Source organism: Cynocephalus volans, chromosome 6 (genome assembly GCF_027409185.1).
Source record: "Cynocephalus volans isolate mCynVol1 chromosome 6, mCynVol1.pri, whole genome shotgun sequence".
Classification (NCBI taxonomy): Eukaryota; Metazoa; Chordata; class Mammalia; order Dermoptera; family Cynocephalidae; genus Cynocephalus; species Cynocephalus volans.
Genome location: NC_084465.1, coordinates 56,645,238 through 56,672,166, shown reverse-complemented (window position 1 = coordinate 56,672,166; position 26,929 = coordinate 56,645,238).

The following is a 26,929-nucleotide window of genomic DNA, read 5'->3' as shown; positions in this document are numbered from 1 at the left end:
CTGGAAATAGGAAAACCATGTGTTCTTTCTTACCAGTTACATTCTCATACTAGCAGCAGTTCAAACTGCAAAGATGATAGTACTAAAATATTTATTAGGAAAAAAAGTTAACTGCATGAAAATAATATCTTCTTAAATCTAATTCTATTTCATGAAGTTGTGCATTTTTTGGCAAATTTGTTTTCATTTTATTGAGTAGTTTAACCTATTTTATATTATGTTCATTTGTAAAGCAATTTTAGGCCTACAGGAAAAAAATAAAATAATTTCCAATCATAAAATATTAATCTGAGATCATTTACAAGAGTAGGAAAGTTAAACCAGAATCACCAAATTGAAGAAATCTATATTTTTTATAAAAAACTTGTTTGCTTTCTTTGGGTGACAGAATGTTCCTAGTTTTATGTTACTACTAATGTAGGATGTTCATAAAATTGTTCATTAATTCTCATATCTGTTATAGGAATAGTAAACAAGCTTGTGTCATAATTTTGTTTTTAATAATCTTTGTTCACAAACTTACTCTCTTTTTAATTGCTCTTTCTTCCCTAGTCCTAAATCCCTCATGCCTCAGCCTCACTTGGGGCTCATCGCATTTGTCTTTTTATTTGTTTTGATCATGTGGTACTTTTCTCACTCTTCTGAGATTCCTAATGACAGAGATCATATTCTATTAGTTTTTGTTGTTGCACTACCTAGACTGGTATTTATTAGGGGCTAGATAGATTGTTGTTGAATTTATTTTTAAATTACCTAGGTGTTTTTTAAAATATAAATCAGGGTTTTTTTTTGTCATTTTCTCTTTCTCTAAATTCGTAGAGGACTGTAAAAATTGTAAGAGCACATTGCTCTTTAACCAAGCTGCTGAAAAGGTAGAAACAAAATGAAACACCTAGTAAATTGTTACAAACAAGTCAAGTTAAACTAGACTTTGACAAATCTAAGCAAAAAGCAAGACTTTTAATAGCTATAGAAAGAAATTTTGTTTTTAGGAGAAGGCGTATAAACAACAAATTATCATTGCAAAGCACTTTAAACACAAAATTGGCTAAATATTCCAGGTAAATGTTCTAGTGTTTGCAAGCTGAATTATTGTTTCAATAATCACAAAATGCCTGAAGTAAGGGGACCACACTGTGTCCTAATGAACACACTCATCATTTCCTTAAACAATTCTCTTACTTTCATAACATTTTTTTACTCTCACTTTCCTCAAATTTGTTGTGGGACCACTTCCGTAAAGGAAGCAATCTCTGAGAGACAGCCATTTGAAACTAATAATGATCAGATCGTGACTACAGAAAAAGAATTATTTAGCCAATGTCTTTTTTTAAAACCAATTGAACAGTGGTCTGCTCACACTTCCTCCCACCTTTCTCCACCTTCCTCTCTTTGTCCATAATCTTTGGTTTCTGTTAGAGTCTATTCTTATGCTATTTGAACCTCATCTTTCACCCACCTACATCCTGCTGCTTTCCAGGTAACCATGACAATATTTCACAGCACTGAGGTTATGTGCCATATAAAATGCAACCATGCTGTCTTAAATTTATTAGCAAGCACACCTTTACCAAAATACACACACACACACACACACACACACACACACACACACACACACATATCATATTAAAACTCCATGACATTTGGGAACTCTTAAAAGACTGAGTATACAATCAAATGATTTAATGACTGGGAAGAGATCATGATTTTTTTGCTAAGAAAAATAAAAGTATATGAATCTTTACTAATATAAAAATAGTGCCTTAATTTTTTTCTAAATTATTATTCCAAATGCTTTCACTTCTTGGTATTTGCCTCCTTAAGATTTACATTATCAGAAACATTTGCTAATTAATAATCACAGCAAGGTTGGAGGTAGAAATATTTCCTGATTTGTAATTGATGTGGAATAGCATGAAGATAGTGGTCAAGGAGTGAGAAGTTTAAGATTCAGATTCTGGGCATCAATCACTGAATCATCATTCAGAGCTTTTCAACATGTAAACTATATCATACTAAGACTTTATTGACTCACATTTACAGATTCAGTTATCACCTCTTTACTGGTATTTAAAGTATCTCCCACTCTGGCCTCTCTTCAGAGCTTCAGTTCATTATTAAGTTGAAATAAAAGCATAAAACCCATCCAAAATAAATCCTTTTTTGAGCGTTAGTGGAAACACTGACCCAGACACTGAGAATAAAGAAAACATGTTAGATATAATCCCAGAACCTGGAGGATTTACAATTAAATTAAAGACATAAGTCATATCTTATTGAGCCTCTTCTCTAAACGGTTTCTTTCCTTATTATGCTAGTATATATTTGGTGATCAATACTGCTACACACTGCCTTAGGTGTGCCCACGAAGTGAGTGAGACACAGTTCTAGCCGTTTTATCCATCCCATTATTTCTTCTTCTACTACACTTTCTTAGTTCATGCCCTTATCTTAGTACTAGACAGTATCCTTTTCTTGAACTTTTTCCCCTGTCAATTAATTACTCCCTGGATTAAACTCTTGATAACAAAGCTTCCAATATATCACCAATTGTAAAGGTTTCCAACAGAATAAAGATAGCCATTGAAGGGCCTCCAAAACCCGCTACGCAGCAAACCCTGTGTTGTTTCGTTACCATATAACTGCTCTTAGAAGTTTTCTCAGACATTCAAAATTATATTATTAATAATAAATTAAAAGAGCAAAAATAATATCTAATAGTTGGAAAATAGGTTCCAGTTATGCACCATGATCAGAGTCTTACACCCATTATCTCAATCGTTATTAGTTTTCTAACTGCTGCTGTAGGCTTAAAACAAATTTATGATCTTACAGTTCTATAGGTTAAAATTGTAATGGATTTCACTGACTAAAATCAAGGTGTGGGAAGGGCTCTGTTCCTTTCTAGAGGCTCTATGGAGAGTCTGTTTTCTGTCCTTTTCTGGCTTCTATAGGGCACTTGCATTCCATGGCCCTTGACCCATTGCCTTTATCTTTAAAACCAGCAATGTTGGACTGAGTCCTGCCCATGCTACCATCTCTCTGGTTCTCTGATGCTCACTTCTGCCTCTCCCTTTCTCTTTTAAGGATCCTTGTGATTACATTGAGCCCACCCAGACAATCCAGGAAAATTGCTTCATCTCAAAATCTTTAACTTAATCATATCTGCAAAGTCCCTTTTGTCACGTAAGATAACATGTTTTTTACTTCCCATAATAAACGTATTTATTTTCTCACAAGAAAATCCATCTGAATGGAAGAAGGATTACATTTCATATGGGGAAAGGATGCCTTTCCCCTACAGGCAGTAAGAGAGAACCAAGAGTATGGAGTCGTTGTATCGTCCCAGCTGTCTTAGAGATATCGAGGGATGTAGGAGAGCAGTAGCTGAAAACATGAGTTCTGAATTCAGAAAGTCTAGATTCAAGTCCTAACACTTTTATTCATTCTGTGTGACCTTGAGAAGTTGCCTTTAATAACTCTGTGCTTCCGTTTCTTTAAAACAGGGATAATAATGGTCCCTATCTCAGAGGGCAGTTATGAGTATTAAGTGAGTTAATCCATGTAAGGATTTCCCACAGTTACTGGGATGTGAAAGTACTCAATAACTGTCAGCGTTTGTTGTTGTTGTTATTATTAGACAAGCCTGTGGAGACATTGAGGCTGTTACTTCCATAGGGAGAGTCAGCAGCATGACCCTCCAGTGAATTAAGGTGCAGAGCAGAGTATTGACCAGAGACCTCCATCAACAAGAAAAAGCAAAGGCATTTTTAATACCTTACAAGACTACGGATATTTAGAGAGTAGAAATAATGTGCGTAAAATATTTCTTAGGATGTTCCCATGTGGTGAATGATATAGAACACTTAGTCTGGAGCTTGTAAAAAAAAATTTCTAAAAAAATATTTCTTTGTCTTTAAAGCTAAAAGGATTTGTTTTTAGATTTCCTTTTGTCTTAGATTGGGTTCCCTGGAAGTTGATACTGAGATTAGGATTCTTGCTCAAGTGATTTCTTATGAAAACGGAGGTGATGGGAACAGAACAGGATGGGAATGTGGTCTCAGTTGGAGACTGGTTTCTTTCTGAGACTACATGGGGATGGGAAGGGGGCTCTGAACAAAAATTAGGCCAATGAGTCACTTCCAGGTTAAGCAAGGGGAGCAGCCATCTGTGCTCCTGTGTCAGTCGGCCCAGGTCTGGGGTGAGGCATAGCTTTCCCTGTGAGACCACTCCAGTCTGGCAACTCTTGGGACAAGAGGGCAGCTGTGAGTTGATATCAGCTAACACACACGGCAGCTGGCAGATGGGCGCACTGGACAGTAAAGGGGATCTGACAAGGGCACCAATTCCACCCACTACATACTTCAGTTCTCTGTGTGTTGGGTCTCCCCACTCATTAGGTCTATCCCTCTAGACTGCACACATGCGCCAAAGAAGACAAAGTCTTTTGCTGCTGTCCTAGGGCTCTTCTGCTACGTATTAGGGCTATAATTATATGTATTACTACATAATCTGATGTGTTCTCTGATTCCACTAGTCTAAGGAGTACAAAAAAAAGAAAAAAGGGCATTAACAGAAAATAACTCCCTTGCTAAAACTGACCAGCAGAACATCTGTAAAACCAGTTCCTAACCCCTTCGTCCTGGGTCTAGGGCATCTCATGTGTACTCCTGAAGAACTGTAACCTCTCTTCTTCCACCTTGAAGTGCCCACCATTTCTCCATCTACTATTCCTGTCTTTCTACTGGCAGCCTGTCCCAGACCATTTCTACCACATATTTCTGATCTTAGTGTGGTTGTAACTATATTTACATGTTTCCCTTAATAGTCATTATACCACACTGGGTGGAAATGTCTCTCCCTGCTGCTACATTTTATAAATCATTCTATTCAAACAATTGCCACAGTAAAGCTCTGCCCTATGCTATCAGTCTGCCTCAAAGATTGCATGAGAATGAGAAGTCACCAATCATTGAGCTCTTACTAAGTGCAAGGCACAAAGTTATCACTTTACATGGATAATCTCATTTATTTCTCACAACAGTCCAAAAAGGTAAGCACTCTCATTACATCCATTATCTACCTGAGAAAATGAAAAGATCAAAGAGAGGCAGAGAGTTGGCTAAAATAAAATAGCTTGGAAGTATAAAAGCTGAGATTCAAACTGTGGGATTGTCTCTTTTAGAATCCATGTTCTAAAAGGATCTAAATATATATAATGCCTCTTTTCTTTCTTCTTTTTCTTTTTTTATTAGACCGTTATCTTCTTTGGGCTCTTGTGTAAATTGTAGAAGGTAGAGGACGGTCTGAACAGAATAATCGTACTCGATTCATGCCAATCTAAAATACCAGGATTGAACCAAGTTCTCTCATGGTTCAAAGTCAATTACTTCCCAATTTAGTGCTTCATCTAAGTTTCAAAGTTGACCCTTATTATTGGGTGGTTTAATAAGGTCAGTGGTAAGCCTGAAGGAATCAGAAGCCCTCTTATAAAGAGGTCCCTGTTTGGCTGCTCTACCTTTTCTTCAAACTTAACCCCTCCCAACTCACTTGTCTTCTGTATCCCTGCTGCATCTCATCTTCATTTCTTTACATGTACCATTGTGTCAGCAACTATTTCAAAGACATGTGTTGTGACTGCTCATAGGAAAATGATTCAATAGGCAACACGGAGATACCGAAAGCATGAAGAACGATGCTAAGAGTAAATAATAGGATAAATCTGAATAAACATCGACTTTATAAAACAATGAAAACAATGTCTTATGGAATTTAAAATACTTGTTAATAACAACACTTAAAGTAAGAATAGCATAAATCGAGTTAACATGTTTCGACGTCTTTACATTGTCTGGGAAATGCTGTAAGTGTTAGTTTATTTCAGACCTTAATAAGTCAGTGATGTAATCATTAAAGTAACCACTAAAAGAATAATAAAAGAATATATAAGTAACAGTCTAACAAAGCAGGCAATACAAACAATAAAAACAAATTTAAAAGAAGGCAATAAGGGGCTGGCCGGTTAGTTCACTTGGGAGAGTATGGTGCTGGTAACACCAAGGTCAAGGGTTCAGATCCACTTACTGGCCAGCTGCAAAAAAAAAAAAAAAAAAAAAAAAACAATAAAAGAAGGCAATAAAGAAGGAAAATAAAGCACAAAAGAGTTAGACAAATAGACTGCAGAGAGTAATGTAGTAGATTTAAACTCAAATATAATAGTAGTTGTAGTACATTCACATAGGCTAAACACTTCAATTAACAAAGATTATCAGACTGAATTTTTTAAAAACCTATGCTGTTTACAAAAGACATTACTTAAATAAAAAAATAAAGATTGGAAGTAAAAGGATGGGGGGGAAAACAACTCTATACAATCTATGCAAACAATAACTAAAAGAAAGCTAATATAGTTATATTAATATACAGCAAAAATGCAGTACTATCGATAAAAAGCAACATTTCATAATTAAGGTTCCATTCACCAGGATGATATAGCAATTCTAGACTTTTACACACCCACTAACATTGTCTCAATATATGTAAAACAACACACATAAAACTAATAAATTAACAGTCATAGTTGGAGATTAACACGCATCTCTTTGTTGTTTTTTGTTTTGTTTTGAATTAGGTTTTATTTTGGTAGCTGGCCAGTACAGGGGTCCAAACCCTTGACCTTGGCATTATAACAACATGCCCTAACCAACTGAGATAACCAGCGCACCCCACACACATCTCTTCGTAACTAATAGAACAGATAAAAATCAGTAAGTACACAGAAGATGTGAGCAACATAACAGAGTTGACCTAATTAACATATTAATAAACATTACATCCAAACTGTAGAACTCACATTCTTTTCAAGTTCACACAGAACGTTTCACAAAATCAACCATATGTTGGGCCAAGAAAGTGTCAACGTTCTTCAGAGTTCAAAAATAGTACCAAGTATCCTTTCTGATTACAGAGCTACGAATCTAGAAATCAAGAGCAAAAAGAAAACCAGAAAATCCCCATAGGTTTGGAAATTAAACATTAACATCCTAAAAAAATCTAGGTCTCAAAGAAGAAATCACATTCAAAATTTAGAAAATATCTTTAACAGCAATAATGAAATACTTCATATCAAAACTTGTGGGATGTGGCAAAAGCCACACTTCGGAGGAAATTTATAGAGAAGATAAAAGGCTGAAAAATCAATAACCTGGCATCCATCTCAAGAAGCAATGACCGCACACAACACCCAGATCCTAGTTTCTAAATTCTATTTCTCATTAAAAAGGAACCAGAGGTCGCTCTCCTTGTGGAAGCGCTGTTTAAGTAAAATTTTTCAAAAGAGGAAATGGGGGTGCTGTTGAACTCCTTTGGTCCCCAGACAGTACAGGACACATCTGTTTTAGAGGCAATTTACAGGGGAAAAGAAGGGGGATATCTCAATAACTTTTTTTTTTAATAACTTATCTATAAAGAGAGCTGCCTAGAATGAGGATAAAGCTGTAATTGGTTTTTTTTGTTTTGTTTTGTTTTGTTTTTAAAGCAGTCACATATTTGCTGGGAAGGGAGGTATTCGGTATTTGTAGGTGACACTATGACCTTGTTTTTGTCTGTTTAGGTAAAATTATGAAGTGGCCTTGTTTTGTATCACTTTAGCATGGTGTCAGAGTAAACTTTTCTGATGTTGATTTCTGTGAGAATATTCATGTTCAATTGGACAGCAACACTGCCCAGCTGGGAGCGCCAGGCCACCTTCTCACAACACTGGGTCCTCGCTGCAAGTGACAGCCTGGTTTCAGGATGTCGATGGTTGCTTTCCCCCCCCCCTCAATTATTTTCTCTTTTTTTAAATCAAGGTTTAAGACATAATAATGACTGAGTTAGTTTTAACTCCGGTGGTAAATATTAAAGGAGAATATAGTCCTTAAAAATGCTAGCTGAGTCTGGGACATGTATTTCAAGAAAAATGAATGTGATTCACCCTCGTGCATTCATTTGACAAATGTATTATATAGTAGGTAGAGAGAACTATGAGTAGTCCTGAGGAGAATACAAAGATGAGTAAGGAACAGTGATTGTCCTTTTAAAACTTATGCTTTGGTCATATACATGCTATATATTTCCAACTTGGACCATTTATTGTAAATAAGGAAAAGCATGTGTATTAACTAAATCTTTGTTTAAATCTAAATTGTAAACAATCATATGTATCAATCTTGAAAACATCCATTGTTAGAGAGGCTTTGTGAAATTAAGCTTGTGAAATTCAAATACTTATCTCCCACAGACTCTTATTAAGGCTGATATACATTGAGTTGTCAGTACAAATGAATATATGGCTGAACTTAACCAAAGAAATCAGTGTTAAATAATACATTACTAATAGCTGCTCCCCATAAGGAGTATCTAGCCATGTGTCCTTAGCAATGGTGCACATTTACCCTGACAGATGAATGATTTTAAACCAGAATTGTGCCATGCAATCTTGGAAATTCATGTAGAAAATAAGTATTTCTTAGTAAATTTTTTTCCCATTAAGTCATATCGAAATGTGATGGTTCGAACCACTGTTCTTATTGCTATTGTCATCAGCCTTTTCTGTTCAATAAATACAATCCTCTGAAACGTAATGGTTCCAAGGGGGAAACATTGCAGAAGGGATCGATATGCAGAAAGGTAGCCATTTGCATCACCCGCACACTCTCTTATTAGTTGCTCTATGGAGGTGCATTTGACTGAGCAAATTTTCTGTGAGCGCAAAAAACTCCATGTTACCCAGAATGAATAAAAGAGTTCTTCTTGGTTTATGGTCATTCTGAATTCCAACAGTTCAGAGCATTAAATTTCCTGAAGTTCACCTTAATTTAGCCCTCATGGTTTTTTGTTTATTTTCAAATTGTATTGTTTTTTGTTTGGTTGGTTTTTTTACTGTTGAAGTTTTAAGAGGTCTTTTTTAATCCAGATATTAGTTTTCAGTCATAATGTAAATGTACTTTCAAAGTCCTGCCCTCTTTTTACTCTCCTTCCAGTATAGTGATAAAGTAATTGTTAGATCTGTTGTTATTGTCCCATAGGTCCCTGAGGTTCTATTGATTTTTTTTAATCTATTTTCTCTCTGTCGTTCCCATGAAGAATTTTTGTTCTTTCTCACAGTTCACTGATTCTTCTGTCTATGCCCTACACTCTGCTATTGATTCTACCCCTTATGTTTTTTATTGCACTTACTGCAACTGTGTTGGTACTGCTTGTTGAAGCATTTTTTTAAATTTCTGCTTTAAAATCATTGTCAGATATTTCTAATGTTTGCCATCTCAGTGTTTCTATTCATCGATTATATGTTTTAATTCATATTATGGTTTTCCTATTTCTTGTTATGACATGTGATTTTTCTTTTTTAATCTGGATATTTGGGGTATTATAAGACTCTGGATTCCACAGCTAGCTTTCTCTGACACTGCTGTGGCGGGGGAAGATGGGAGTGCCACTCTGTTACTGCCAGCTGGAGGTAGAAGTCCAAGCTACCACTCAGCCTCCACTGAGACTGAGAAAGAAGCTGTTCCACTTTCTGTTGAGTATGAGTGGAACCCTGGCTCCCCTCCAGGTCTGCTGATACCACCCTAATTGGGAGTGGTAGGAGTGCATTCTTACTGCTGGGTGGGGAGAGAAGTTCTGGCTTCCTCTGACAGAGGGCAGGAGTGGCCTTATTACAATTGGGTTTTAGGGTACATCCTAATTCTTCACTGGCCCTTCTCTGACACCACCCCAGTAAGGAGGGAAAAGGGTGCCTAGTTACTGCAGGTGGTGGAAAACCATGCTGCCTACATGGTCTCCACTGACATTGGGGGAAAGGGCACTCCTGGTTGCCCAGTGGAAAAGAAAGTCTCAGTTCTCTGCTTGCCCTTCTCTGACACCATCTGGGAAGGTGAGTTGGGGCACCTTATTACAGCCTGGGAGGGTAGGCTAGGCTCCCTACATAACCTTAGCTGTCGTGGAGGGCAAGACTGGGGCCACAATTATTTCTCTGACGTTTGGCTGTAGTAGAGTAGTTATTTATTTTCTAAAATGTTTCTCTCTTGCTAAGCCACCCATTTCCTGGTCAGTAGTTTACAGAGAGTAAGCTTTTGGGGGGTTACTTTTGTCTGCCCTATTTGTATTTCCAGGTTGCTGCTTTTCCAGCACCCAGTCTGGAATATATGGGGCAAAAAGAAACCCCAGGGAATTTACAACTATGTCTTTCCAGCATCTCTAATTGGCCTGCCTTCTTCTCTCTGTCTTTCAGAATCTTATAATGTTTGTTTTTTATGTATATATATAGTGTCCAGGATTTTAAGTTGTAATTAGGGAGAAAATGAAAAAATGTATCTACTTCACCTTTCTAGAAGCAGAAGTCCAAAAATAAATTTATTTTATATGTTCAAAATTATAACTTGTACTTATTATAAATTTTATCAATGAGGACAGGAAGACTGTTTGATGAGAAGATGGAAGTTTCATATGACCTTTAGCATCCAATTAATTTTAGTAGATTTTTCAGGATTGCATTGAGAAACTTCTGCTTGACGTAGATAACAATTGCCACAGTATCCTTTTTTCATAGGCCTATGAGCCATAGGCCAGATCCCTTCTGCTGCCTGTTTTGGTAAACAAAGTTGTACTGGATCACAGTCACACCTATTTATTTACATGTTACTTATAACTACTTTTGTAGTGCAATGACGTAGTTGAATGATTGTGACAGACACTTTATGGACCACAAAGCTGAAAAAATTTACTATCTGCCCCTTTACAAAAACATGCTTGCCACCATTTTAGAAGTTTCACCTTACAATCTCATATACTTGCAAACTAATTCAATCCAGATGTTGAAATGAAGAATAGAGACATTTTTATTTCAACAATGAATTGCTAACTACATTCAATAATTTGTTTTTTTAGTCAATAATTGGGTCTCAGCCATTTAAATATTCACTAATTGGTGAAAAAGTATTTTGGTTGTTTTTTTCTTAATCTGACATATTTAGTACTATCAATTATAGAAAATAATGGACATCTAAGTCCCATCTCAGCTGGAAAGCCAATAGTTCCCAGTTTATTTATTAAAATATGTTAGTCTAAAAATTTGTTTAATTGCTTATACTTTATAATCTCAGTTGAGACATTGTAGTATTCAGACTCTGCATTATCCAGTGCAATTTTTCTGAGTAACGTACAGTTGAGAGCAACTATGCTATGGGTGAGAAATAAACTAAAGGTGAAGTATGGGAAAAGCCATGGGGATGACTACAATACATTTTTTTCTAAGGGTGTACAGCATATAGGAGGAAAAGCTAGGAAGCTGTTGTGATTGATGGATGAGTTCAGATAGATGGCCATGGGCCAGATCATGTAAGATGTTGTTTTCCACGGTAAAACCTGAGATTGTACTCTGAATGACCTGAGCAGCCATTGAGGGGTCTGGGGCAGAGGAATTACATAGTTTAACAAAAGTATTCAAAGAAACGCTTCAGCTGATGTGTGAAGGTTGGGCTGTAAAAAAAGAGGATAAGATGTGCCTTAGCCTATTTTCTTCTGTTGCTTATAACAAAATGCCTGAAACTGGGTAATTTGCAAGAAACAGAATTTATTTCTGAGAGTTTTGGAGGCTGGGAAGTCCAAGGTCAAGGGGGTGTATCTAGTGAGGCCCTTCTTCCTCCTGAGGCAGTGCAGGGCACCATGTAGTGAAAGGGAAAGAGCTTGCTAATGTGCTAGATTTGATCTCTGTTCCCCTTCCTATAAAGCCACCAGCTCTACTCCCATGATAACTCATTAATCCATCAACCCATTAATCCATAAGTGGATTAATATATTCATGAAGGCATAGCCCTCATGATCTTGTCACCTCTTAAAGGCCCCACTTCTCAATACTGCCACATCAGGGATTAAGTATCAACATGAGTTTTAGAGGGGACATTTAAACCATAGCAAGAGAGTTACCCATTAGGAGGCTTTTACATTTGTTTAGGCAAGAGGTAATGGTGGTTTGAGCTGAGGTGGTATATAGTAAGATTTTGGCTGTCCTTGGTTACATGTTGTTACATGTAATCTGGGAGTTTCCTGGGAGGTAGCCTCTAAGTTTTTGGAATTTCCTGATTGTTGGAATGTCTTCATCTTCACGGTGGTCCCTGATAATTTATGCCAAGCAAGTGACTTATGGTAGAACCCTAGATAGTTTAAACTAGCAAGAGTGATGGGAACTGTCCAGGCCAGAAAGGCCAACCACGTGGTTAGAGGGTTGGGGCTTTGAATCACATCTGAGCTTGACCTCTGGAGAAGGAGGAAGGGCTGGAGATTGAGTCCAGTCGTGTGGCCAACAATTTAATCATTCAGACCTATAATGAAATCCCAATAAAAACTCTAGACACCAAAGCTCAGGTGAGCTTCCCTGGTTGGCAATATTCTGTACATATTATTACCTGTCAATGTGCCAGAAAGGTGATGTGGCCAGACTCCACAGGGAAAGAACACAGGAAGCTTTTCATCTGGGTCCCTCCCAGACCTTACCCTTTGTGTCTCTTTTGGCTGGTCCCGATTTGTATCTTTTTTGCTATAATAAAACTGATTAGAAATATAGTGCTTTCCTGAACACTGTGATATGTTCTAGTGAACTATCAAACCCGGGGAGGTAGTGGGAACCCACAAATTGGTAGCCAATTGGTCAGAGTGAGGGTGGCCCTGGGAACCTCTGAGCTTGTAACATGTGTCTAAAGTAAGAGAAGTCTTGTGGAGAACTATGCTCTTAGTCTGTGAAGTTTTACCTAACTCCAGATAGTGTTAGAAGTCACTGCAGGTGGCAGCAGTGGAGATGATGTTAGGGGTTAGATTCCAGAAATATTATGAAGGTAGAGCTAAATGACTCACTGAGGAATAGGGTTAGAAATGTGAGAAAATAGAGAAGTAAAGAATGATTCCAATGTTTTTAAACTACTTAACTTTATTCAATAAAATATAGTAAGGTTTTATACATATTTTATGCAATTAAATATAAAAGATTAATGTATATGTTTATCTATAACTGTCTATATTTTAATATTTATATTAACATAACATTATGTGTTATATAATTATTAAATATTATATAATTTATGTATGTAATTACATAATTTTTTCTAGTATGAAAGGAAAATGCCTATGACAAACTATAACCATCGTACCTTTTTCTCTTTGAATTACCCTATATAAATGCTTTTTTTTTTCTGTTCATCATAATGCTTAAATTTCATACATTGTTTTGAATGTGTTCAATAACTACTTGAAGTTTGGAGATAACATAGTATAATTTGTCTTATCTTGAGGCTAATCAATATAATTACATGCATTGCCATTTTTTCTGCATTTTCTTATTCTTAATAAAGTGTGTTTTTAATTTTATGGGTAATTTCTTTTACATCACCAAAAAATATAAATAGAAAAAAGTACTCTCTTTATAGCAAAATTTGACCAAAATTTCTCTGTGCCTTATAAAAGACTGGCATAATTTATATTGAGCGAGACTTCTATATATTATTTAAGATAAAAAAAAACCCTGTGGCCATTAAAGCCAAGACCCACCAACAGTAGGTTTGAGAAGGAATCCACAAAGTAAAGAGTGAGCTACTTCTCTACCCAAGAAAGTAAAGAGAAATTCTTTAATTACAACTCAAGAGACTGAGAGGAAAGAGCTGAGCACATTTGAAAGAGAAGAGAAGATGGAGTTATCAGGAGAACAGAAAAGAGAACAAGCCTCAAGCACACAGCAGAAGGTCCAGGAAGGTCTATCGAGGTCCATGACCAGTAAGAAATTCCATTGTGGGAAACAGCTGATTAAATGCCTAGAAACAATGAAGTCTGCACTGAATTTTAAGTTTTTGCTTTTTTGAATGTTTGTATTCCAACCTGGGTTCTGACTGCCAATCAAACTCAACAAAACTTTAGTAAGTTTATTTCTACCAGGAACTCTTAAGCAGTGCTTTGGGGAAATAAAGAACTGGAGTAGTATTCAGCCCAGGGCAAAGTGGGTCCCCAGAAGGGGTGAAGCAGGTGAGTGTGGTGAAGCCCAAAGCTGAGGGATAAAATAAAGTAATCCAATTCCTATCCACTTTCCCCACACTGGGACACTAATCATAACATGAGAGGTGGGGGCTCAGTCTACTATTCTTTCAGTATTAAAATTGATGCTGACCCCAGAAGGCTGAAGGATTTGTCACATCAGTAGGAAATGTGTGTACATGTCAGATGAGAATCCCTACCCCACCCCCAATAACAGTTACCTCAAAAACTATCAAATCATGAAGATGTTAGGTGTTGACTTGTTAAATCTAGGCAAAATTGTCTGGAGTGCTATCATGAGAACAAGCTTTGGGCAAAGGTACCCACAACTTGCCTGGCATGGATTATGCCTCCTTATGGGATTTTACATGAGTAAAAGTGCACAGTGTCCCAACTGTTTTTTTAAAATGTGCAAAGCTGTTACTCTCTTAGAATTTTGCACTTTTGCAAATGTTCAGCTTTATCCACAGAGGAGAGAGGAGATGCATTGTTATAAAATCCCCACAAAAATAAATTTATGTAGCAGCACCCATTAAACATCTGATTGGCCTCCAATGTTGTCCCAATAGGACTTGTTTTGAGTTTTATTTTTTAAATATACTAATACATTTTTGTGTAAGTTCAAATATATTCAAAATGAAATGTGCATCAAGAGTTTGTGAATTCCAGAGGGTTCCTCAAAACAATTTGGAAACCCCTATGCTCTGTGATGCCTCTACTGGAGCACCCCTGTACTGAGTAAGAGGAACTTACTGGGAGGAGGTTGATGAAGCAAGTATGGAAGGGCTATAAATTGCAATTATACAAAAAAATGTGTTTTCCTTTAAATTAATTAAGAAGTGATACAGATGAACAAATATACATGCCATAAATTTTGCATCAACTTCAGCCATGGTATAGTAGAAATTTTCACACAAATGTGTGATGGCTTCAAAATGACTTGTCTTTGCTTTCTTGCCCACTGTTCTTGATGAGTGACACAGCGTTTGAGTGATCACTGAATTGTGGTCCGCCCACCACCGGCAAAGTCATATTTTGAAGCCATAACTCCCAGTATCTTAAAGTGTGACTGGATTTAGAGATAGGACCTTTAAAGAAATAATTAAGTTTAAGTGAGTTCTTTGGGGTAGACCCTAATCTGATTACCGTTGTTCTTTTAGGAAGAGGAGATTAGGACATAGAAAGAGACACCAGGAGATGCACATGCACAGAGAAAAAGCCATGTGAGGACACAGAGAGGATAGCCATCTATAAGCCCAAGGAGAAAGGCCTCAGGTAAAACCAAACCTGCTGACACCTTGGTCTTGAGCTTCCAGCCTCCAGAACTGTGAGAAAATAAATTTTTGTGGTTTAAGCCTCCAGTCTGTAGTATTGTGCTATGTCAACCCTACCAAGTAATACAACTTGTAAAAATCAAGTCAAAGTAGAAATGCATTTATTGGTTTGAAATAGAAGGAACCACCTGGCACATACTTATCTAATCCATGATTTGCCATTATTAGTGTAATCCATAACCAATTGTACTATCACAGAGATATGTGCAGAGAGATCTCATGAGAGGAGAGCACATGCTACTTGAGCACACTTTGGGAGAGTTGGTAAGAATGCTGTCATGTTTGGAGAGACACATTTATTTCTTACATTATGCTGCCTTTTACACTCAAAGCAAGACATTATATTTGAGAAACTGTTGACCATAAACATTAAATAAACACTTGTTTTTATAACATTTTTGTGGATGTGGCAACTCTCTACAATATTTACACTTAATAAATGCTTAGTAATTACAGTGTGATCCTGTCCATATTTCTGGCATTATGTTAGTGTCTTGGACTTTTAAAGCATATGTGTTTGCCTTTATAGAAGATTAAATGAAAATTATGTTTTTCAATAACTACCTTGTCACTTAAACTCAGAGAATTTGGGGCATTCCTGACCTGACAATGCCACAGCTTTGAACAGTTTCATGTGTATATGTCAAATCACAAAGTACTACACGTATATGAAGTGATTGGTTACACTGGATGTTCAAATAAGTGCATACAGCTTCAAAGAATCTATAGATCTTAATCTAGACAGAAAATTTATAAACTTCAAAACTTCAACTGGAAAATTAGGCATGGAAATGGCATGGACAAACAAACGCTAGTAGCTAGTAATAAAAAAATACAGAATTTTCAATGTCATTTTAAAGTTTCTACTGTAAAAGTTTAGACTCACCAATTACGAGCCGAAGTCAAGTTATGACCTATATAAAACAAAACAAAACAAGCAAAAACCAAACAAACAAAAAAACCCCACACAGCTTAGTTAAATATTCTAGGAATGTATGTGTACATAGGATAAAAGTTTTTCAGGTATAAGACAACTCCATTACAGCTGTCGGAAAGAAATCAGTAATTATCAAATATAGTACCATCTTTTAGCAACAAATTCTAGAACATGAGGGTACCACAGCAATAATTATATGAAAAAATTGGGGGCAGCAAAATAATAAAGGCACTGTATGTTGATTTTGGATTTTTTCCAAGCTCTTTCAATGAGTTATACAAAACCAGCCAAAGCTTGATGATTTGTCAGCAACTCTATACTGTAGGAAAATCAGAAGCAGAATACAGAGTTTATCTAATATAAAAGAAATAAAGGAATGTGTTCTTTTGTATTGTTTAATGAAAACATTGAAATTAATTGAATGATTCAAATGCACAGATTTTCAAGATTCGTCATTTTTTAAATTACCATCACTCTGGGTTTCAGGTCATAAAAGGACACTGAATTACATCAACTAGAGTCATGCAAGAGGAGTGTACTCATTCTGAATCTGTAAACAGATATGAGCTAATTGGCCTAACTGGATAAGATCCCAATGTTATTTAAAGGGTATGGAGACTTTCTCAAATAAACTTACTAAAGATCATAGGAAAGTCGTTTTGAATATGCATTTTTAAAAAGCAAAGAGCATAGCAATTATTTAGGTTTGTCTGTAGAAGTTGGTCATTCCTTGCAACATACACTGGTATTCAATCAACAAATGTCAAGACACTGCACAGATATAAAAAATCATGAGATAATTTCTGCCTCTTAAGAAATTTCAGATATTGTAGTAAGTATAAGACATGTTCACATGAAATATAATTTATGCAAGACAGTGCAATTGCCAAGAAGAGTTACAACATAAGATAGATACTTCTGACCTTTGATAGCAGGATAAAGTTGTTGACCATAAATACAAGTTGAGTTGGCCCTGGAAGGGTATGTCAAAGCTGAATATGATAAGGAGAAGATGGTTTTGACAAAGGCAAAGGATCAAGAAAATGCTGTGCATGTTTGGAATTGGCAATTAGATATATTTCCCAGGATATTTGAATATGTGTGATAAAGCTATAAAAATAATATTGGTTTGGTTGAAGAGAATATTAAGTGCCAGATTGGGAGTTATGAATCTCAAACATTGTTTTAACATTTTCATTTGTTTCCTTAGTTACTAGATCTATAAATCAAAATATAAACTAAAGATCTATAGCAATTAAAAAGTGATGAACTTGTATTAGTTCGTTTGTGTTGCTCTAACAGAACTACCTGAGAGACTGGGTAATTTATAAAGAACGGAGGTTTATTTGCTTATGATTCTGGGACAGGTGCATCTGGTGTGGGCATCCAGCTGCTTCTGCTCATGGTGGAAAGCGGCAGGTTGCCATGGGTACAAGCAGATCACGTGGCAAGAGGAAGCAAGAGAGAGAGAAGCAAGAGGTGCCAGGGTCTTTTAAATAACCAGCTCTCACGGGAACTAACAGAGTGAGATCTCACTCATTAATCCCCCCACCTAGGGAGAGCATTAATCCATTCATGAGGGATCCACCGCCCCCATGACTCAATCAGTTTCTAACACTGCCACATTGGGGATCAAATTTCCACATGAGTTTTGGCGATGACAACACACCCAAACTCTGTCACTTGTTTACCTGGAAACAGCAATTGTTCATTACATGCATCTTTACTTTTACCTGAGGGGAGATTTTGCAAAAGCAAACTGATGTAGAAATTCTCAACAATTGGTTTAAAATGATGATATAGGGACCCTATGTGGACCACCCCTGTCCTCATACTCACAGAACTCTGGTGATGGCTTGAATTCAGTGTGCAGAATCCCTGCTGCTCCATATTTTGTCTCTCTCTAGGAATGTTCACAATCTTTGAATGCCCCCCACTGGTTCTGAACCATCCACTGGCTGGACAGGCCTGGAGGGACTTGTCGATGCTCAAAATTTGTTTTAATAATGTGATAATTAATACCCCAGGATCTGTTACTGTTCTTCCATGTGATATAAATCTAGGCAGATCTGTACAATTGCAACAAAAAGGTCTGAGGAACATGATATTATCAGTATAGTGGACCATCATCATATTCTGTTCAATGACAAGATGATCAAGGACTCTTCAGACCATGAATGAAAAAAAGATCCAGTCTTCTGGTCAAGATGGTGGAATAGACAGTCCCCAGTGTCACTCTCTCCCATGAATCAACCAATTTGCAACTATAAAAAAGCAATGACAGCCAAGCCGAGGCCACTAGAGCTCAGGGGAAGAGGAGGAGAGACCTATGGAGTGCATGAAGGTGGGAGAAGTCACAATGAGAGAAAAAAAAAACCACTCTGACCATTTTGTGCCACAGCCTCTTTAAGGCTGGAGCTGATGAGCACACAGAGCAGGAGCTGACAAAAAGCCATACCTATGCCTTTTGGATGAGGTTGCATGGAGGCGGCAGGGGAGAAGAGGGCCTTGGTAGCCCCCAGGCCAGCAGTACCACCAACGGGGTTCCTTTGGACCCACATAGGACCAAGGAGCCACAACAACTGAAAAAAGGAGCCACTCAGAGGCTGCTGCATCAGATTTTACCAGATCCAGAAGTACCTATAAAGTCAACTATTAAAACCTGAGTTGCAGAAAAAGATTTCCCTAGGGAATCATCCACAAAGCAGCAATTTAGCCCAACCACAGAGCTCAAGTACTGGTCCCCACAGGAAGTTTCCCCATTTTAGAAGTAAGCAAAGGACAATAAATTAGTTCCAGTGCAGAGTTTAAGTGGTGGGAACAGCAAATAATGCAACATAGAACAAAGAAAAAACATACCCACAACCGGAGACTAAGTTTGATAACTAGTAAAGGTCTCATTTCACCAAAGAACACCTATAACACCTAGAAGGACTGGAAGTCCTCTGAGCTGCCAAGCCAGGAAGCGGGGAGGGCTGTGGGCCTCAGCCATGCCACCTGACACCCACAACCAGTCCCAAGGATAGGGGCCTCGGGCCTTGTCCATGCCCCTGCCGCACAAGCAACCAGCCCAGTGGTGACCACCAAGACACCGCAGGAGGTACCCTGGGCTCTCCCGAGCTGGGGTGGTAGGGGGCCGAGGGTCTTAACCATGGCCTCCCCCGTACTCAGCCAGCCCAGTGACAACCAGCAGGCCTCAGCAAGAAGGGTCCTAGGTTCCTGAGCTGGGATGGTGGGGGGCAATGGCTATCGCCACACCCCCTTGACATCTGCACCCAGCCTGGCAATGACCAAGCCACCACTAGAAGCCCACCAGTCTCCCTTGTAGGACTGTGGGGGGTGCCACAGGTCTCAATCCCACCCCTCCTTTTTCCTCCTTCTTCCATCCCATTTCCTTCCCCTTTACCCTCTCCCTCTCCCTCCCAACTGCTCTACAACATCGTGGAATGTAAAAAAATAATATTAATAAAATTAAATAAATACAATAAAATGATGACATAAATGTCCTCATCAGTCTTAAGAATGAACCGTGGTCTCTAAAAGGCAATTTTGCATTGTATTGTATCATGCATGTCAGTTGAAACCTTTCCTGAGATGAGTCCTCAATGCTACCACAGTATGTGGTAGACAATTGTGGTTTTCCTGTCCATTATCCTTTCCTTCTATTTGCTCCAGTCTTGCTTTTCCCATTGTATATAATTTGGCAGAATTGCCAATTAAAGTACCCTGACTTTTCTTATCATTGAGAGGAACACAAGACCTCAGACCAGTCAGATGCCCTGTCCTTGGAATCAGATACCTTAGCAGAGCACCACAAACAATGAAACTCTGAGGCAAAATTATCCCAATTTGTGGCACCCTAAAGTGACCGTTCAATAGTTTCTATTACCTAGCCTCCAGGAGCTGTTCTAGTTCCTGTGCACTGGGAAGCTGGTTCTTCAGTTTTCCCTTCCAAGAAATTCATTTTGCTGAAATTTTCCACAGATTGTTTCTTTTTTTTATTTTAATTAAGTTTATTTATTATTATTACTTTTTTTTTTTATATTCTATGATGTTTTTGCAGATCAGTTGGGGGGAAGGGGAGAAGGGAAAGGGGAAAGAAATAGGGTGGGAGGAGCAAGGAGGGGGACATGGTTGAGGCCTGTGGCACCCCCCTCATTCCTGCAGGGCAGACCAGGGGACTTCCAGTGGTGGCTTGGTCGTTGCTAGGTTGGGTGCAGATATCAGAGTTCCACAGATTGTTTCTATGACTTGCAACTAAAGAATACTGTCTCATACGGGGCAACTTCCAATAGTGGTTAGGTGGTTTTAGGATGATATACTATTGTTGATGGGTTATATTGAGGACCTGCTAATGTCTTATAGGCAAAATAACAATATAAGTCACTATCTTAAACTGAGACACTTTTGAGAGTCAAAATGGGTATCATTAAAAATTAAGCTGTGATAACAAGGGTAAAACAAGACAAGGATATACGTCTTACCCTTACCTATAGTGTATCTTGTGTAAAACAATTCAGATAACAAGCTCTGGTTTGCATTTTGGCTCTTTTAGCTCCTTTTTTTATTAAGATGTGAGAGAGAATGGGCTACTCAGTGAGCAATCATCTGCTTCTATGAAATTTTGAGTATGCCACCCCTGCGATTTCTTGATATTGTTTTGCCATCTTGAGAATTTCGGCAGCCTTATAGTTCAAGTCTTGTGGAGATGTTTTAAAAACTTGTTGCTGAAGTTGTTACTGTAGCCAGGTAAGAGGGATGCAGCCATTTCTTTACATTTTATTGAATCCATAATTTTCTGTACTTTAAATAGTAAATAGAGACAAAAATAGTAATCAACAAACAAAAACCAACAAAAACAAAAAGTCCTGGGTTAATGCTTTCCAATAAGAATAACCCATAAGAAGTAGCCTACTGCTGAGACACTTTTAAACATATTGCATGCAAACAGGTCAATATCACTCATTCTCTCCTCAAGGAATAGAAAATTTGATGAAATCCTTTGAAGAGTAAAGTTAGCCATGCCTACATATACGTACAGTATATATATATGCCCAATCAACACAAATATTATTGTGAATAAATTATTCGATAAGGTAGCAATTTTTATACCAAAAAATGCCAAAAAGAAAATGAAGAGAATGTCGGTACAGTTTTATACTATGAAGAATAATTGTAAATGCTGCTTGGTAGATCACATTTTACCTATTTTCCACCTAAGGACTTTAAGCATACAGATATGCTGCCTGGGAAGGTTTTCCCCCACTTTCTACCTGGCTAATTCTAAATTATCTTTCATATCAGCTTAAATAATTATTCAGCTTAAATATTATTTCCTCAGCAAAGTCTTCCCTACCTGCCTAAGTATGTGCTTAAATCACATACTCCAGTCCTGATCTTCATTATATCCTTAATTTTCCACACTACAAATATTTATAGCTATATACTTAGTTGTATCATTATTTATTTTACATCTTCTTAGAAAGCTAGACGATTCCTGAAGGCAAAGGTGTTATTGGTTTTGACTCTTATTAGATGTTCATCCAAATTAATATCATTCAGCTAATTTCCAAAATTGCATATTTTTCTCTTGGTCATATGTTGATTCTGTGCTAAGAGTACATAAACCAAGATGGACTAATGCACACAAGTCTTCTACATGAGTAAATTTGCTAAACAAATATATGCACTTCCCAAGTATTATCATCATGCGGTAGGCAATATTTAATTTCCCTTCAGTCAGCATAGCAAACAAATGACATGAGAAAATTTTTAAAAATTAGTCCTATCTCTTATCATCTGATAATTAAAGGCAGGACAAATTTCAGTGCTATTTGGACAATTGAAACTATGTGCATAGTAGAATATAATGTGACCTAAAAACGTAGTCATTAATGATACTATTAAATAGTAAGTGCTTAAATTCTGAATCTCCCAAAAATTATTGGGGAAAAGATATGCTTTTTGCAAAATAAAAAGTTTCCCACAGACTATGACATTATCCTTAATGGTTCTTAATGAAAAGTTACTTGGATGGTTGTTTGCAAACAACTACACTTTTCATTTGATGCCATTGTCAGGGATCCATGTAATTCTGGTAAGACTATTTCTCATTTGCTTACTTAACATTTTGACAAAAATATCACATTTTGGCAGTATCGTGTTGATATGAATAATTAAACTTTAGAACAAAATAAAAAACACAAAATAGCTTTTTTTTCATATTTTACCATTTTGTAGAACACCAAAATATATTTCAAGCTTCCAGATAAAAGTAGTAAAATATGTAAGTTCATCCTTTTGTCCAGTGTGCAATCTTTTAACACTTTATTATGTTTTTAAAATTGATTTAGAGATGAAGCATATTCAGAAGAATGATGTTCTTAAAAAAATTACTTTTTCCCTCCATGAGCATCCTTAGAGCATATTTTGGAGCTATGAAACACTGTAGAAAAGTTAATAGAAAAGAGTAAGTGGGTGGTAGAACAAACAGGTGACTTGAGTCTATTAACATCGTGAAGACAATAAAATGAACCCATTTTATTTCCATCATTCTAAGAGTTGTATTTGAGCACAGATTTAAAAACTGCTATATATGAATGTAGAGATGTGATTAAGTCATTTAGCATTGTAGTGCAAAACGAGTATTAACCAAAAAAAGTAGAAAATACTGTGAAACGGCTAAAGAGGGAAAATGTAGTGTTAGCATAAGGCCACTAGAGGGTGAAATTAAAAATACAGCTACAATTCCATACGACACTATTTCTGCCAAACAACATTTCATTTAATCAATATATGACAATTTATTATATTTTAAAGCACTATTTATCTGCACAGAATTTCATCATAAGAAAAATAACCATACATACACCTTGAGATAATTTGTAAAAAGGGATGAGTTGATCATTTGATTTGAGCCAACTAACTAGATATCATAGCTTTTCTATGTCTTTACTGTGACATGCATTTTGCTACCTATTTTTAAAGGGATTTATTTGAAAACAAACCATAAGCTAAGATTACATTATGTTTCAGTTATTATGATTATTTATCACTTAGATAAATCCAATTGATTTAATTTAATGAAACAAACCAATATTTATTTTAAATGTGTCATGTCTGTTATTCAAGCATAACCACACACTCTGTGATAAAATAGAAATTGTCTAACAATTCACTTGTGAAGAGTGTTTCAACTGATATAATTCATGATAAATCCCAACTGCACTATTTTTTACTTTTTTTTTTTTTTTTTTTTTTTGGTGGCTGGTGGGTACAAGGATCAAACCTTGAACCTTGGTGTTATTAGCACCACACTCTAGTCAATTGAGCTAACCAGCCAGCCTTCAACTTCTCTTCTTTAAGTGTCATACCAGTACATCAGCTTTTTCAGTGTCTCCATTTTAGTCATAAGTTAGATTTGTCTCAATCAACTTGACTGAACTGATGCAGCTAGATGTCATTTAGTTCTTTTACTTTTAACCTGCAATTGCTTTAGGAAAATGTGTGCTATTCTGTGTATGTGCTTCCTTTTCAAATTTTATATGTGTTTACTTCATAATACAGGCTCTTTATTTTTGTTTTTGATGATGATGATGATGATGATGGCTAACATTACTGAACCAGGCAGTGTTCAGAGTACACAACATAAATGAACTCATTAAATGTGACATGAACCTTTTTGAGTGTATGATATGAATTAAATCATTCCACAAAACAAATCTATGAGGTAAGTACTATTATTATCTCAGTTCTATAGTTAAAGTAACTGAGGACCAGAAAGTTTTAGTAACTTGCTCAAAATTTCATGCCACTAAGGGGTAGGGCCAGGATTTCAAACCAGGCAGTCTAGCAACATATATACTGGTAGGCTTTTGGCTTCAATTATTTAAAAGTGGTTAAATTTTGCTACCTGGAAACAACAGATAGGTAAATGTTATCAAGCTCTCATCTATTAAAATGCAATCTTGAAGTTTATACCCGTTTTTTTTTTTTGTTATTCATTTCTATATCTTACCTCCATATGATCATAAAATTTTCAAACGGTATGACATATCTAAATATCTTGATTCTTAAATTATCAAAGCATAATATTTTCAATTTCATATCATGTTTAAATGACATATATAATATTGCTCCAGGAATCAAAATAACTAGCTAGTGTTATTTTTTAATCACAGTTTTCACATTTGCTTTTTCTGTTCTGTAGCTATATTAATATATATTTAATTATATAATTACTACTTAATAATAATGATTTAATAATATTTAATATTTATTTAATAATATTACTCTATTTTGATTCTTTGCCTGTCTTTTTTATGTAATAAATAATATTGTTGATAATGCTGAAGAAATAATCACATAATAATATGATACGAAGGCAGTTTGGTAATGTGAAAAGCAAAAACAAACCCATTGGACCAAGTATCAGAAGATGCAGATTCTATTTCAGAGTCTGTCACTTAGGTGATGTCAAGCAAGTGACAACTTTCTGAGCTTTAGTTTCTTTACTTGAAACTGAAAATAATCCTAACTGTGGTAGTGCCACATCACTGAGTTTTCTGAATCAAAAAATATATATTAGGAGATTAAAAAGAAGCATGTGACAGCTTATAAATCCATAGCATAATCAAAGAACTTAAAAGCTACTATTTAAAAAGATAAATTCTAATTAAAATAGTTTAATGTATTTTTGACCAAAAAAAAAAAAATACAACCGAATTAATACTGTGAAGTTTAGTTGTGCCAACTGTTACAATCCATGAAAGAGGGTAGAGTGGCAGAAGTTTTGATAAGGAGGTTGGGCCCAGACTGTGGAGGGTTTTAAATGCCTGTTGAAGACATTTGTCCTTCGTCTAAAAGATAAATAGGACTCACTGAAATGTTTTACCACAAAATAATGATACAAAACCTGCAATTTAAGAAAATTAATTTTACAGCTATGTTTAGGACTGTTAGGTAAGAACTGAAGAGAAGGCCAATCATAACAGGACAGGTAACAGACATAGAATGCCTGCCTACCCAAAATGGATCATTTTAATAATTTGCTTCAAACTTGAAAATAAATTAATACTGGTAGGTAAATTTAAGTAAAATAGGTAAATGTGATCTTTGTCTATATTTTAGTTTATTGCTAATAATTTAAGCTAAGTTTATAAAGCAAGTTGTCTAGAGCAGTTACATGGTCTATTAAAAGATCCTACTAAATTGTAAACAGATTTGCTAAACATTTTCTTAACTTCCACTTTAGTGAATAATTTTAATTATTTAATTTTGAAAAAGCACTTACATAAATTTCCATAAGTGAACAGAAATGTTTTAAGTGCTATATATTTATTCATTAATCAACATTTTAAAAATATGATTAAATATAATCTAACAATCCAATGGAGATTAACCCTTACTAACTTGACTTCAGTATAACAATGGTCAGTAATATAAAAAATATATAAATATAAATATAAACACACACACAATCACTTAGTTGTAATGCTGTGGACAATTTTTTTATTGCCACTGTAACAGCATAAAATCAACATGAGTGAATCACAGCAACTGAGAAGGGAGTAAGGGCATAAAAACTGAAGCAGTGAGCTAAAATTTCCCTAAAGAAAACCAAAAGAACAATATTAAGGTCTTTTTACGTATATTCAGTAACAAAGAAATGACATAGGGGAAAGACTGTCTTGGACAGAGGCACCACAGCACAATCAAGAAAGCAGGAGACATTACAAGACAAACCAGACAGAATGAGCAAGCCTTTGAGTCAAGCTCACAGTGACCACAAGATAGAACACTGTGCTTTTTGTTGCAGCTCTTAAGATGTAAAGATAATGTATGGTGACCTTACAGAGACTCACTTAACAGGCTATTGCTTCATGAAAAATCCATTTTGGCTTGTTTGTCTATTCATGAGTAATGAAAATGCATCTAAATTTAGCTGTGCCATGAAATTGAATCCCACATATTAAATAATAACTGGCATCTATTGGCATGTTTAGGAATAAGCATGTTAATATACCCAATCTCTGTTAGATACAACATGACAATTTATTCTGCATATTTTTTAAAAGATCAGTTTATACAAATCAGGATGAGTTTAAGTATATATTGGTTTCAATAAAAGAAATTTTCTGTTTACCAGAGGTTCCTTAACTACACAAATTGAAGTCCATTTAAAAGTCTTATGAGCCTAGGAAACACCAGAAGAGGTCTCAACCAGCAATAGGACATAATGCTGAGACTAATTTAAAGAAAAAATGTCTGTCTTAACAGCTGTTAACTGCTGTGCTCGGCCTCTCCAGGCAGTTGCTTCTCATTTAAACATAGTAAATGACTGATGTCAGTAAAAATAGTCCTCACTGTTTAGATGGCAGTGGATAAACTTCCCAGTTTCTAGCCAAATATCAAGAACTTGCTAGAAATTATTTCTATTGCTGATTAGACAGAATAGCTTTATAGCCCTGAAGTAAGAATAAAATCAGAAGCTCATTGGAGTTGATTTAAAACAAAATTCTCAAGATTGGTTGGAGATAGGAATCAATAATTTTTTTTTTTTTTTTCGTGACCGGCGCTCAGCCAGTGAGTGCACCGG